Genomic DNA, 13,436 nt, shown 5'->3' with positions numbered 1-13,436 from the left:
TATATATATATATATATATATATATATATATATATGTATGAACTTACACCTGTTGTAATTGTATTGATCACAGCAGCAGTAAGTCTTCAAATGATGCTCAAATAAGAGCATTTTTACCAGGCAAAACCCCATACATGGTATACTGTCACACTTTCAGCATTAAAAAAAAGGATTTATGATGTTGGAGTAATGTTGTGCAGTTCCAGCCAATTATGCCAGATTGTGGTAGTCCCCAGTATCTATATTATGTCTCTATGTACTTCTGTGATCAATTTTGCTTTTGAATAAAACAGAAAGTGTTTTAATCAACATACAGTACTGTACAAGCATTTTAACAAGCATATATAAGCATTTTAATTGAAGGGTCAGTTTGCCCACTGAGCCCATCTTACTTCCCACAGGACTTTCACAAAAATTGTATCATTTAAATAAGCACTGCATTTGTGCTTGGCAAATTTAAGATAAATATATTCATTTTAGATTAGATTAGATTAGATTCAACTTTATTGTCATTACACAAGTACAAGGCAACGAAATGCAGTTTAGGTCTAACCAGAAGTGCAATAGCAGCAAGTGCAGGATATACAATGGATGCGTAAGTGCAGGACATGGATATGTACTGAATATGTATAAATATGTATAAATAGAGAGACGTTATTACTATAAACAGAACTGAATTTACAGGTGAATATGTACAGTGAATAAATATACAGATGGCTATTACCATAAACAGAATTTACAGGTGAATATGTACTATGAATACAATATACAGATGGCTATTACTATAAACAGAATTTTACAGATAGAGGTATACAATAATATGTTAGGCTAATATGAGGAATAGCAGTGGATTAGGGTAGTGCAATAAATTATGGACAGAGCTATCCGGAAAAAAAAGTGTAAAGTGCAGTGGAAAGTGGTTGCATATTACATTTAGAAGTACAGTGCAAAAATGCAAATGTAAACATTGGTACTATAAATACAGTCAGCAGTGCAAATGAGCATAATCCAGTTAAGATATGGCAGTGTAAGATGCATATGTAAACAGTTGTTACTGTGATAAACAGTCGGTAGTGCAAATAACAAAGTGAAGGAAGATGTGAGGTAGGAGAGTTATCAGTTTATGAGGGAAGTGGATCAACGGGGGTTTGAGTTCAATAAAGAGACAGCTCTGGGGAAAAAACTGTTCTTTAGTCTGCTGGTCCTGGTCCGGTGGATCCTGAAACACCTGCCGGAGGGCAGGAGAGAAAACAGTCTGTGGGCTGGGTGAGAGGAGTCCTTGAGGATGCTGCGAGCTCGATGCAGGCAGCGTTTCCTCTGGATGTGTTTGATGGCAGGCAGTGGAGTCCCTGTGATGCGCTGGGCAGTTTTCACCACCCGCTGCAGTGTTAATATTTTAACAACATATTGGTAAAAGTATTATTTAAACAGGAAAAACCGACCTAAACATTCTAAGTTCTTATAAATGTGTTCTTACACAATTTATAAAAACATTTCCAATTTTTGAAGAAATCAGGCAATGAATGGTGCACTTACAGTATAGTTGTCTTTGTTGCACATTACATTGCGATAGGGAAACGTATCTTATAACTGGAAAATGTTCATCATAAAAAATATTCTGACAATTTATTTAGTAATAATTCTGGTGCAGAACTTAAGTATTAAATCTCAGTGCGGAACTTAACAGTGGAATTCTTCATCTTCTGCTTGTAGACCTCATCAAACTGTTCATTTTGTGCCACAGTGAAGTGATTTTTTCAGTCTCCAACGTTACCTTTTGGAACACAAACAAAGAGAAGATAAAAGCAAATAATAAGAAGGAATTCAGAAGTCTAAATTAGAGCAGTGGTTAACCTTTCCGCATGAAGGGTGAGATCTTGAAGTCCATGACTGGGAGAGTGGAATAGTTGGTCATTTTGTTCTGTTTCATGGCATCAAACTGAACCCCTTTAGTTATTTTCTCCCTCTCTTCAACTGAAGTGGACAAAACCAAGAAGGAACATAAACGTTCCACCTCACGTCCAGTATCCTGAGTAAGACATGGAAAAACACATTTAACTTTCATGTTGATTTTATGCTTCATAAAAATTTCACATTATGAACAAAACTTACTTCCACCAAGTCTTCATAGAACAAGTAGAGTAATTTTGAACATGTCTGTTTTTTCTCCCACCATCCACTGACATGGTCGAACCAAGGACCAAACACATCTAAGGGGAATATTAAAACAATTGTTGTTCAGTTGTAAAATTCTTGATTCATGTAGATCAGAAAAGAGACATTTTACCTTTTTACTCTCCAAATGTTTTTGTAGTTATAAAAACATATTTTATTATAATATATAATGATTTAAAGTGCCCCTATTATCCTATTTTAAAGTTTCCTAATTTAGTTTTGGAGGACTCCAACAACAGTTTTTTTTTAATGCCACAAATCAAAATGTAACAAATACATAACAACAGGAACAATAAAAAAAGACATAGATCACAAAAAGTGTAACAATTCGTCTAGTATTCACACTCAGACCAATTGCCACAAGATTCATATTAGGGAGGGAACCACCGGCTATGGTCTGTATTAGTTCAAATACTCAGAAAGACAGGCAATATGCAAAAGTGAGTATTATTCACAAAACAAGTGGCAAAGAATACATACGACCGTCATTACATGATAGGAAATCACACATATCATAACATTATTTACAAAAGTAGCACAAAAGTTATTATCTGGATAGGCAGAAATGAAAGTCCTTCAAAGTCCTTTCTGTCGTACTCAAGTGCACGGAAGTCCGTAACTCACAAGGCCGGAATCAATCCACTATAATCCGTCATCAAGCAACGAAACATTTGTCCTTGTACATTGACCCAGAGGCTAACGAGGAGAATAGAAGTAAGGTGTCCTGGGGTTAAACAGTCCTTTTGTGGTACAATCCTCCTGGATATTATCAGGAAGGACTAAAGAGTCCTTCTACAAACAAGTAAACACAAATCAACATCATATCATTTGTGAATCCACACAAGCCCAAAATAACCATGAATAAAACAAACAAAATAACAAATCTTACATTGACTGAGCAGAAATCCCATAGATTCTCAGTCTGGACTCTAAGAGTGTCACGCCATGCTGTTAGTCCCCCAACATCTCTCTCTCCTTCTATCATTGCCTTACTGATATCCTAGAGCAATAGGCCCACTACCTCCCCCTAGTGTCAGGTAGTAGCCTTACATACCAAAGGGAAACTAATGTGACAGGCCAAGACTGTTACATACCCTCCCCCTCAGAAGAAGGTTGGCTATAACCATAACATGGCTTCAGATTTTGTACATGTAAAGTTTCCACAATATCAGGATTATCAATGTACCTCACAGAACAATTAACTGGCCCAAGTACTTTTACCACCTTGGCAGGGCCTTTCCATTTTGCTGCCAACTTAGCCATATACCCTTCGTCTGCTCTGGAAAGAGGATGGGTCCGAACCCAAACCAAATCTCCCTCCAAAAACTGCACTGATTTACGCCGTTGATTATAGTACCTTTGCTGTTTTCCTTGAGCTCGTTCAACGTTAGATTTCACCAGGTTAATGAGCTGCCGTTGTCTGTCAAGAATAACATATGCAGGATTTTCTGGATCGGGGGGTTCGTGGATGGCTCTTTCTATGGGCCCTTTCAATTTTCGTCCCAATGCAACCTCTGCAGGGGTGAAACCTGTGCTCTCATGCCATGCAGTGTTAAGAGCAAAACGAAACTCTGCTATCCATTTATCCCATAGTCGATGTTGATCACCGACATAAGAAGCAATCATTGTTTTGAGGTTGCGATTAACTCTTTCTGTGAGATTGGTCTGTGGGTGGTAAGCGGTTGTCAATTTCTGAATGACCCCCCATTGCTTGCAGACTGTACTGAGCAATTGAGATGTAAATTGTGCCCCTCTATCCGATACCAAGTACGTAGGTGTGCCCCATCTGGTGAAAATCTCCTCCACAAGAATCCGGGCTATTTGTGGTGTCTTGGCTGTACGTAATGGAAACATTTCTACCCATTTAGAGCAATAGTCAACGATCACGAGGAGATATTCATTTTGTTTACTGCTCTTAGGGAAAGGTCCCATTAGGTCCACTCCTAACATAAACCCAGGTTCGACGACAGGAGTAGACTGGAGATAACCAGACAGCTTGGTTATGGTGGGTTTGTATTTTTGACATGTGGAACATTCCTTGCAATACCTCCATACGTCATTTCTCACATTAGGCCAATATGCAATATCAAGTAACTTTAATAGAGTTTTCAATCTCCCCAGGTGTCCACTAAGGGGACTGTCATGCGTGTAGTGTAACAGAGCTTCACGATGACTGGACGGGATCATCAGTTGGAGTTTTTGTCCTTGTTGTCCTTTAGGTAGACTACGAAACAGAAAACCGTTCTTCATCACGTAGTGGATGCGGGTAGGATCAGCAACTTCATTGCACTGTGCCTCTTGAATCAATTCTTGTAACTCTGGATCTTTTTGTTGATCTGTGGCAATTTGTGCCAGATCTACTTGCAAGTTGCTTGGTAATACATCGGGGGCGTTGATTACTGCAATCATTTCCTGAGGAGAGTGGTTGGTATGCATTCTGGACAATATGTCAGGCACTACATTGCATTGACCTTTACGATACTTTATTGTGAAGTGAAAGCCTTGCAATCTCAATGTCCAACGGGTAAGGCGTGATGATGGCTTTGGGTGCTGAAAGACCCATGTCAGCGCTGAATGGTCCGTTATAACTGTAAATGGTCGCCCCTCCAAATATGGCCTCCACTTTTCTACAGCCCAGATTACCGCTAAACACTCCTTTTCAGAAACAGAGTATGCCTTCTCTGCTCCTCGTAATAAACGTGATGCATAGGCGATGACCTTTTCTTCACCTGCTGTTTCTTGCGTAAGCACCGCACCTAACCCAATCTCACTAGCATCTGTTTGCACTGTGAATGGGCTACTGAAATCTGGGGGTGTCAACACTGGTGCTTGGGTTAAATCTTGTTTTATAGTGTTGAATGCATGTTGACATTGTTCTGACCATAACCACGTGGATTTTTTTTGTTTCAGTGCATGAAGTGGGGCAGCTTTCTCAGAGAAATTAGAAATATAGCGGTGGTACCAACCAGCGAGTCCTAGGAATCGTTGCACGTCTTTGATTGACTGAGGGGTTGGAAAAGAAGCGACTGCCTCTACTTTTGCTGGATCTGTTTTAATTCCACTGCTTGACACAATGTGCCCTAGGAAGGTGAGAGTCTGTTGCATGAAGTTACACTTGTTCAGATTGAGGGTTAGACCAGCTTTATGGAGACAATGGAAAACTTGCTGCAGGTGGCAAAGATGTTCTTCCTCATTCTTGGAGAACACCACAACGTCATCAATGTAAATGAAACAGCACTTACCCTTGATTTCTCTAAGGGCCTGTTCCATTAGTCTCTGGAAAGTTGCAGCAGCATTTTTAAGCCCAAAAGGAAGACGACAAAATTCGTATAGCCCAGATGAAGTGACAAAGGCAGTTTTCTGGATGCTGTTAGGTACCATTTCCACCTGCCAGTATCCACTTTTTAAGTCAAGTGTACTGAATATTGTGGCACCATGCAAGGCTTCCAGAATATCTTGGATCTGGGGCATAGGGTATGCATCGAGGTGGGTTTTAGCATTCAAACCCCGATAGTCCACACACAATCTTGAACTACCATCTTTCTTTGGCACTACTACGACAGGTGCTGCCCATGGAGAAGCTGATGGCCTGACAATCTTCTTGGTTAGCAGATCATTGATTTCAGATTCAATGAACTGCTGCTTATCCCGAGACACTTTATATGGGCGTTTTCTGACTGGTACTTCATCAGTTGTGAGGATTTGGTGTTTTACCATGTTGGAATGTCCTATTTCATGAGTGCATACTGCGGGCCATTGTAACATTAACTTTTCCAATTGTGTTCTGAACTGACCACTAGTATTAGCTTGTTGAACCAGTTTTTGGATGCTCAACTGGGTTTCGTTAGATGTAGGAGGGATGGGTACAGCTATATAAAAATGTACCGTCGCTTGGGATCCATGTGGCAAGAAAGGGAAAGTCTCTTCAGCTCTTCCTTCTCTGGCGGGTATGATGTATTGTGATCTCTGAAAGTCTAAAGTCAACCCAGAATCCATCAGAAAATCCATCCCTAGGATGATTGGTACAGTCAAATCTGCATCACTCATTATATATAATGTTAGCTCCATCTTACATCCTTGGATTTCACACTTCCAATTCACTCTTCCAATTGCAGTCTGCTGCTGTCCATTGGCGAGAAGAAATGCTTGACCACCACAGGGCTGATATGACTTGTTCTTACTCATCTGGTTCCAAGTTGACTCTTCAATGAGAGAGAGTGTACTACCAGTATCTACCATCGCTGTACAGTAACGATCTTGTAAAATAATAGGGATGGTGACAGTCTTGACTCCAGTCATGGCTGGATTATGGGAAGGTTGGACTATGCTCGTACTGGTATGACAAGGTCCTACTTGGAGACAGCGAGCTGGTTGAACTTTCTTCTTTTGGTCAGCTGTATTAACTTGACTCCAATACTTCTTAGACTCTTCAAAATCCCTTTCGATTTGTGTGCCAATCCTTACTAGTTCAGCAACATCCTTCACGGTCCCTCTTAACAGACTAGCTAGACGAGGGTTACAGTTTCTTAGGACAGCCTGGACAATGTCTCTTTCACTCATTCCACTTTTCCATTTCATACATAATGCTCGATACCGGTAAGCAAAGTCCCGAATACATTCCTTCACCCCTTGTTTCCTTTCCTGCAATCTTCTAATAGCTACATCTTCATAGTCTTCACTTAAGAAAGACTGCAAGAAAACTTCACGAAACTGCTTCCAACTCCTCACGTGTTGCCGTTCTGCCAGCCACCAGTCTTTAGCAGTACCCTTGAGAACGGCAGTCAAAGCAGCCAGAACTTCAGCATCACTGAGAGGTCGAACTGCAAAGTACTCTTCACATCGCTCAATGAAGTTGACAGGATCCTCTTCTTGAGCGTCACAGAAGCTAGGGAACTCAAGTTTAACCGGAGGATTGTATTGCAAGGATGTATGACTTTCTGAATACATTGATGGAATGTTCTGTACATTATAAGTTTGATTTTGAGAAGCTGTATGAGGAGTAGAGCAATTGGGAATAGTCTGTGTGAAGTTATACAAGCGAGCATTGAATGATTTAAATTTTTGTTCAATTTGGACATCCCTCCGTTTCAAACAGTCTACCATGGATTGTCCTAAGTCCCGTATTGCTAGTTCCAACTGTTCCTTCATTCTGTCTCTCTCTCTATCAAAACGGTAGTTCATTTTTTCCTTCAGCGTTTGAACCTTAGATTCCAACAACTCTTGAGAAACACACTCATTTAACCTCTGTTTGTACTCTTCCCAGCTGCCTTCAAGTGTAGTTAGTCGATCTGATAGCCTCTCTGCTATCATTGTTGTTGATATTGGTGTGGCTTGGTTATGCTCACTTTCCCATTCAACTGGGGGTGGAGGTAGAAACCTTTCCTGCACATCATCTAAGATATTTTCCTCCTCTTCTTCTGGATCAATGTACAAGTTGCTGAATGTGTGCATTAACTCACCCACTGGGTCTCTCCGGGTAATAAATGCCTCAGATGAGAAATCCAGTTCAGGACCATGTTCATCCTCTCCCAGAGCAGCCTCACTTGCCATACTGAAATATCTGAAATCTACACTGAACACAAGAGCTTAGAAATGCCTGCCGGTCCCTGTTCGGGCGCCACTATGTAACAATTCGTCTAGTATTCACACTCAGACCAATTGCCACAAGATTCATATTAGGGAGGGAACCACCGGCTATGGTCTGTATTAGTTCAAATACTCAGAAAGACAGGCAATATGCAAAAGTGAGTATTATTCACAAAACAAGTGGCAAAGAATACATACGACCGTCATTACATGATAGGAAATCACACATATCATAACATTATTTACAAAAGTAGCACAAAAGTTATTATCTGGATAGGCAGAAATGAAAGTCCTTCAAAGTCCTTTCTGTCGTACTCAAGTGCACGGAAGTCCGTAACTCACAAGGCCGGAATCAATCCACTATAATCCGTCATCAAGCAACGAAACATTTGTCCTTGTACATTGACCCAGAGGCTAACGAGGAGAATAGAAGTAAGGTGTCCTGGGGTTAAACAGTCCTTTTGTGGTACAATCCTCCTGGATATTATCAGGAAGGACTAAAGAGTCCTTCTACAAACAAGTAAACACAAATCAACATCATATCATTTGTGAATCCACACAAGCCCAAAATAACCATGAATAAAACAAACAAAATAACAAATCTTACATTGACTGAGCAGAAATCCCATAGATTCTCAGTCTGGACTCTAAGAGTGTCACGCCATGCTGTTAGTCCCCCAACATCTCTCTCTCCTTCTATCATTGCCTTACTGATATCCTAGAGCAATAGGCCCACTACCTCCCCCTAGTGTCAGGTAGTAGCCTTACATACCAAAGGGAAACTAATGTGACAGGCCAAGACTGTTACAAAAGTATACAAAAAAATTAAGTCCCAGAGGAAAGAAAAAAAATTATACAAGGTTAAACATTGAAAGCAATCTTTTGCTTTTCAAAGATTTTTGGTTTTTTATGCCTATCAAAGACAAAACATAGGAATTATAGTCTACTAGAAAAATAGACAGTGACGGGATTTTACCCCAAAATTTGCATTTGTGAATAAAAAATTTACCAAGAAACATAAACAGATTAACAATGTACTGAATATGAGAATTTGGATTATGAAAAAGAAAAATGATACTAAAAGTGTTAATACATATTTTGTCATTTGTTTTTTCTGAGAGATAGGTACATAACTCATTCCAAAAAGCTTTAACACAAACACATTCACAAAAAAGATTTGCAATTGTCTCTTCATCATCACAAAAAGTGCATTTATTGTCTATGTTTTGGATATACTGTTGTGAACTTCCTTTTCCTCGTTTGAAGAAGAGACCAGGAGACGTTGGGATATCTTTCAAGCAGACGTTTACTTTTTATTGAGACACGTGCTGTTCTTCGCTGAGGTCATCAACAAGTCTTCCAACAAGTCTAACTAAAGGAGTTGTACTGTACATTGTATTTTATCTACAGTTCAGGGGGAGGGATTATACAGCAGAGCAGGAGACATTCAAACAAAGGAATGCAAACGTTGTATAGGTAAAAGGACACACCTCAGACATAACCGTCCTAATTCAATCAGCATAACAGTGTCATTCAAATGTATAGATGCTAATCCAATCAGCCAAACGATATTGTACTCTGAGCTTGTTATGCTAAATGGTCAGGAAGTGCATAAAGACAAAAGACTTAATGTCTCAAAACTTACACGGCCTGACGTAATCTCCTTAGAATGTCCTCAAGTTTACCTCAAAATGTAAAACACAATATCTATACACAATATTCTCCCATCTCTAACCACTTCTTTCTCGATCTAATAAAGGCCCCCATGGCTTTTTCTTCATATATTTTATTAAGTTTATTTTGGAGTTTATTCAAAGTGGCCTGATCCTCAACAGTTAAATTGGCTCTCTCCATTAAATTATTAATTTCACCAAATTATCACCCTATTTCAAATTTCAAATGTTCCCATTGTTTACCAAATTCACCATAATTAATTGCAGATAAGTCTTTCTATAATGGATTTCAAGTCTTCAAAATTTAGCAATGAATTATTGAGCTTCCAGTATCCTCCACTAATTCTATGATCCTTATGCCCAGACAATGCAACTCTAAGGGTAATAATTTTATGGTCAGTTAAAGTAGCAGGCAATATAGATGTTGATGAGATGAGATGTTTCTAAAATAAAAGGTTCTAAGTCTGAAGGAATCAACCATTTTGTTATAACCACTGTACTTGAATAATTTGATTAAATTTCATTACTGTACAAAATATTTGACTTACTCTTTCCTTCCATAAATTTCTGTAAGAAGGTGTTCCAGTCTCCTGGTTCAGGTTCTCCCATGTTCATTCGATCAAAATGAAAATAGGAAACTGCATTGTCTTTTGCATTCCGAGCTACATACACAATCTGGAATAAGTGGACAAAAATTATGACAAGAAACAAGATTTGTTGTTGTCTTAGAGGGAATTAAGCTGTTTCAACCCATAGGGTCCCCTATGCAGGGTTCACTGCTCACTACAAACTGAGCACACAGTATCTGTTAAAGTTCACTTCACTTGACAAAATGTTTACCCTTGAGTTCTGCTCCCAGAAGGACTTGGGCACAAGCTGAACAGGCAAATGAGTTTTGATGAGGCGAGGAGAAGTGGGCAGATTATCAACCAGCTCTGTCCCTGAAAGTGAAAAATAAAATGTGGTTCCAAATCCTAGTTGTCATTGTGGTTAAACCAAGACATAAAAAAATATTCGAAGCAACTGTTTATGTCAACTTATTTCATGTCACTTAAGAGTACTAGATCCTACAGTTATAAAAAGTCTCACCATTGTAATTTGTTTATAAAAGTAATGGAAGGGGTTAGAAGGGGTTAATAATAAGATAAATTAAATATGTTTGTTAAATATCTTTAACATAAGTAGCACATTCTTTCAACTGTGTTATTGTGTTCTGTGTGATTTTAAAAGGCTGGAATAAGAGCACCAACATGCACACATACACACACACACACACACACACATGTTTGTTTTTGTGAAATGTGAGGACATTCCATAGGCGTAATGGTTTTTATACCGTACAAACCGTATTTTCTATCCCCTTACACTGCCCCTGCCCCTAAACCTAGCCCTCACAGGAGACTGTGCAGTTCACTTTCTGTGAAAAAAAACTTGTTCTGTATGATTTATAAGCATTTTGAAAAGTGAGGACATGGGGAACGTCCTCATATTTCACCCTCTTTTTGTAATACCTGTGTCATACCCATGTCATTATACACATTTGTGTCCTGATATTTCACAAAAACATGCCCACACACACACACACACACACACACACACACACACAAATGCGCACGCGCACACACACACACACACACACACACACACACACACACACACACACACACACACACACACACACACACACACACACACACACACACACACACACACACACACACAATGATAGAGTGAGAGTGAGGGGGGAGGGGAAGGACTGAGAGAAAGGCACACACACAAACTCACAGGGTGAGAGTGATAGAGAGGGGGAATGGTTTTTATATTGTACAAACTGTATATTCTATCCCCCTACACTACCCCTAAACCTACATATCACACACACACACACACACACACACACACACACACACACACACACACACACACACACACACACACACACACACACACACACACACACACACACACACACACACACACACACACATTCTGCATTTATACATTTTTATTAAAACATTGTTTAGTATGCTTTTAAAGCTATTTTGATTTACGGGGACACATGAAATGTCTTCATAAACCATGATTATGATGTAATAAATACCCCTCCAACACACCCATTTCTGAGGCTTTTTGGCCACTGACTGACATCTCTGATGTGTGTGTTGAGTTTCAAGCAATTTCAAGCATGCTAAGAGCCTCAAAAACAGCCAAAAGATGATTAAACTTTGACACACTGCCATGGTAACAGTATTTAAAATATCAGGAATCCATTCGTATGTCTATATCTGCCATATTTTGTCATTATACTGATGAAGTTTGAAGTAAATCGGGTGAAAACAAGACAGTGATTTAGCATTTGTTTGCACAAGTTATAACACACTTCCTGTTTCCCTTTTCTTGCCATAAATTCGTTGCTTCGCCACGGCCAAACCATTCAAGATATCAAAAATCCGCTCGCAATTTAGCATCCTGAATATGTTCACTTAATGCTGACCGAGTTTGGTGCTGATCGAAACAATGGCCTCGGAGGAGTATATTAAATTCCAGAGCGTGCGTTTTCCAAACAACCCAAAATAGCTCACTTCCTGTTGGGCGAAGTTTATGACTATGAGTGCGGAAGTTGTTCGGCCCGATGAGATCTATATGTGTACCGAGTTTCATATATGTACGTGCAAGTGTGTTTGATATATAGACCAAGTTTTACTAGGGGGCGCTGTTGAGCCCCCCTGCCACGCCCGGGTACCAGCTTCAGCCCAACCCTGATGGCCGCAGATTCCGATGTATCTGCAAAGTTTCAAGAGTTTTCGAGCATGGTAAGGGCCCCAAAAGTGCCCGAGAAGTGGTTAAGAAAAATAATTAAAGCTGCGAGCAGCGATGACGGGCCCAAGCCGGTGGCACCGCCACCCCGGTGGCATCAGTTTAACGGTGTACGGCAGGCAATAGGCATTTAAAATGGGAAAACATAAAAGGACTATGTCAAAGTCATCTGAATTCACCACATTAACTGCAGCAGTTGGTGCTGCTATGACCACAAACCACAACAGCCACATCTATGAGATCAATTAAATTTATATGAATTTCATGTCAGATTATGTCAAAGGTCAAATTGGAATGAGTTCAGAATACCATTCGAATGCTGATGTTGTTTTATTCTAACACTTCTCTTCATGTGTTTTTGAGCTACCTTAGCTACCGTTTGTGCACCAATCTTATGCACCATAAAACATGCTTTCATTTCAATATGGGTGGTCCAATAAATTCTTTTTAATAAAAAATGTATAAATGGAGCCAAATCACAGAAACTGCAAAGATGATTTTAATATCAGTGTCAGGTAAGAGTAAGATGCGTGTCTACATTTTATGGAAGTTTATTATAAATAGCCACTTTTATAAAATCATGTGAAATTTATGTTTTAATACATTTATATTATATCAGTAAATAATTAATTTAAAGACATGTGCATCATACGTGATCTTGGCAAACACATCACATGACGTTTTTATTTTAAGTGATAGTTATTTGTGATAGCCTATATGAAAGGGTTAAATTATGATCAAAAGAGAAAGGCACACACACACACACAATGATAGAGTGAGAGTGAGGGGGAGGGGAAGGACTGAGAGAAAGGCACACACACAAACTCACAGGGTGAGAGAGAGACCCCCCCCACACACACACACACAGATAGAGAGGGGGAAGGGGAAAGACAGGCAGATGGCATTCCATAGACTTAATGGTTTGTATACTGTAAAAACTGTACATTCTATCCCCCTACACTACCCCTAAGCCTACATATCGCACACACACACACACACACACACACACACACACACACACACACACACTACCCCTAAACCTACCATCACAGAAAACATTCTGCATTTTTACATTTTTATTAAAAAATTGTTTAGTATGCTGTTAAAGCTATTTTTATTTACGGGGACACATGAAATGTCTTCATAAACCATGATTATGTTGTAATAAACACCCCTCCAACACAC

At 39.5% G+C, this 13,436-nt stretch overlaps 1 pseudogene across 1 annotated transcript; it reads right to left on the bottom strand.

The window, feature by feature from the left end:
* Positions 1-1,661: 1,661 nt before the first annotated feature.
* On the bottom strand, positions 1,662-11,552 carry LOC307132142 (cytosolic sulfotransferase 3-like; annotated as a pseudogene). Its single transcript has 6 exons — positions 11,549-11,552; positions 10,275-10,375; positions 9,983-10,109; positions 2,113-2,210; positions 1,855-2,029; positions 1,662-1,774 (listed from the first exon to the last, which is right to left on the bottom strand). The product of its transcript is annotated as a cytosolic sulfotransferase 3-like (transcript).
* Between the last annotated feature and the right edge of the window lie 1,884 nt (positions 11,553-13,436).

This window comes from Gobio gobio, assembly GCF_949357685.1.
Source record: "Gobio gobio genome assembly, chromosome: 10".
Taxonomy (NCBI): Eukaryota; Metazoa; Chordata; class Actinopteri; order Cypriniformes; family Gobionidae; genus Gobio; species Gobio gobio.
This window is presented reverse-complemented; position numbering and strand designations above follow the sequence as displayed.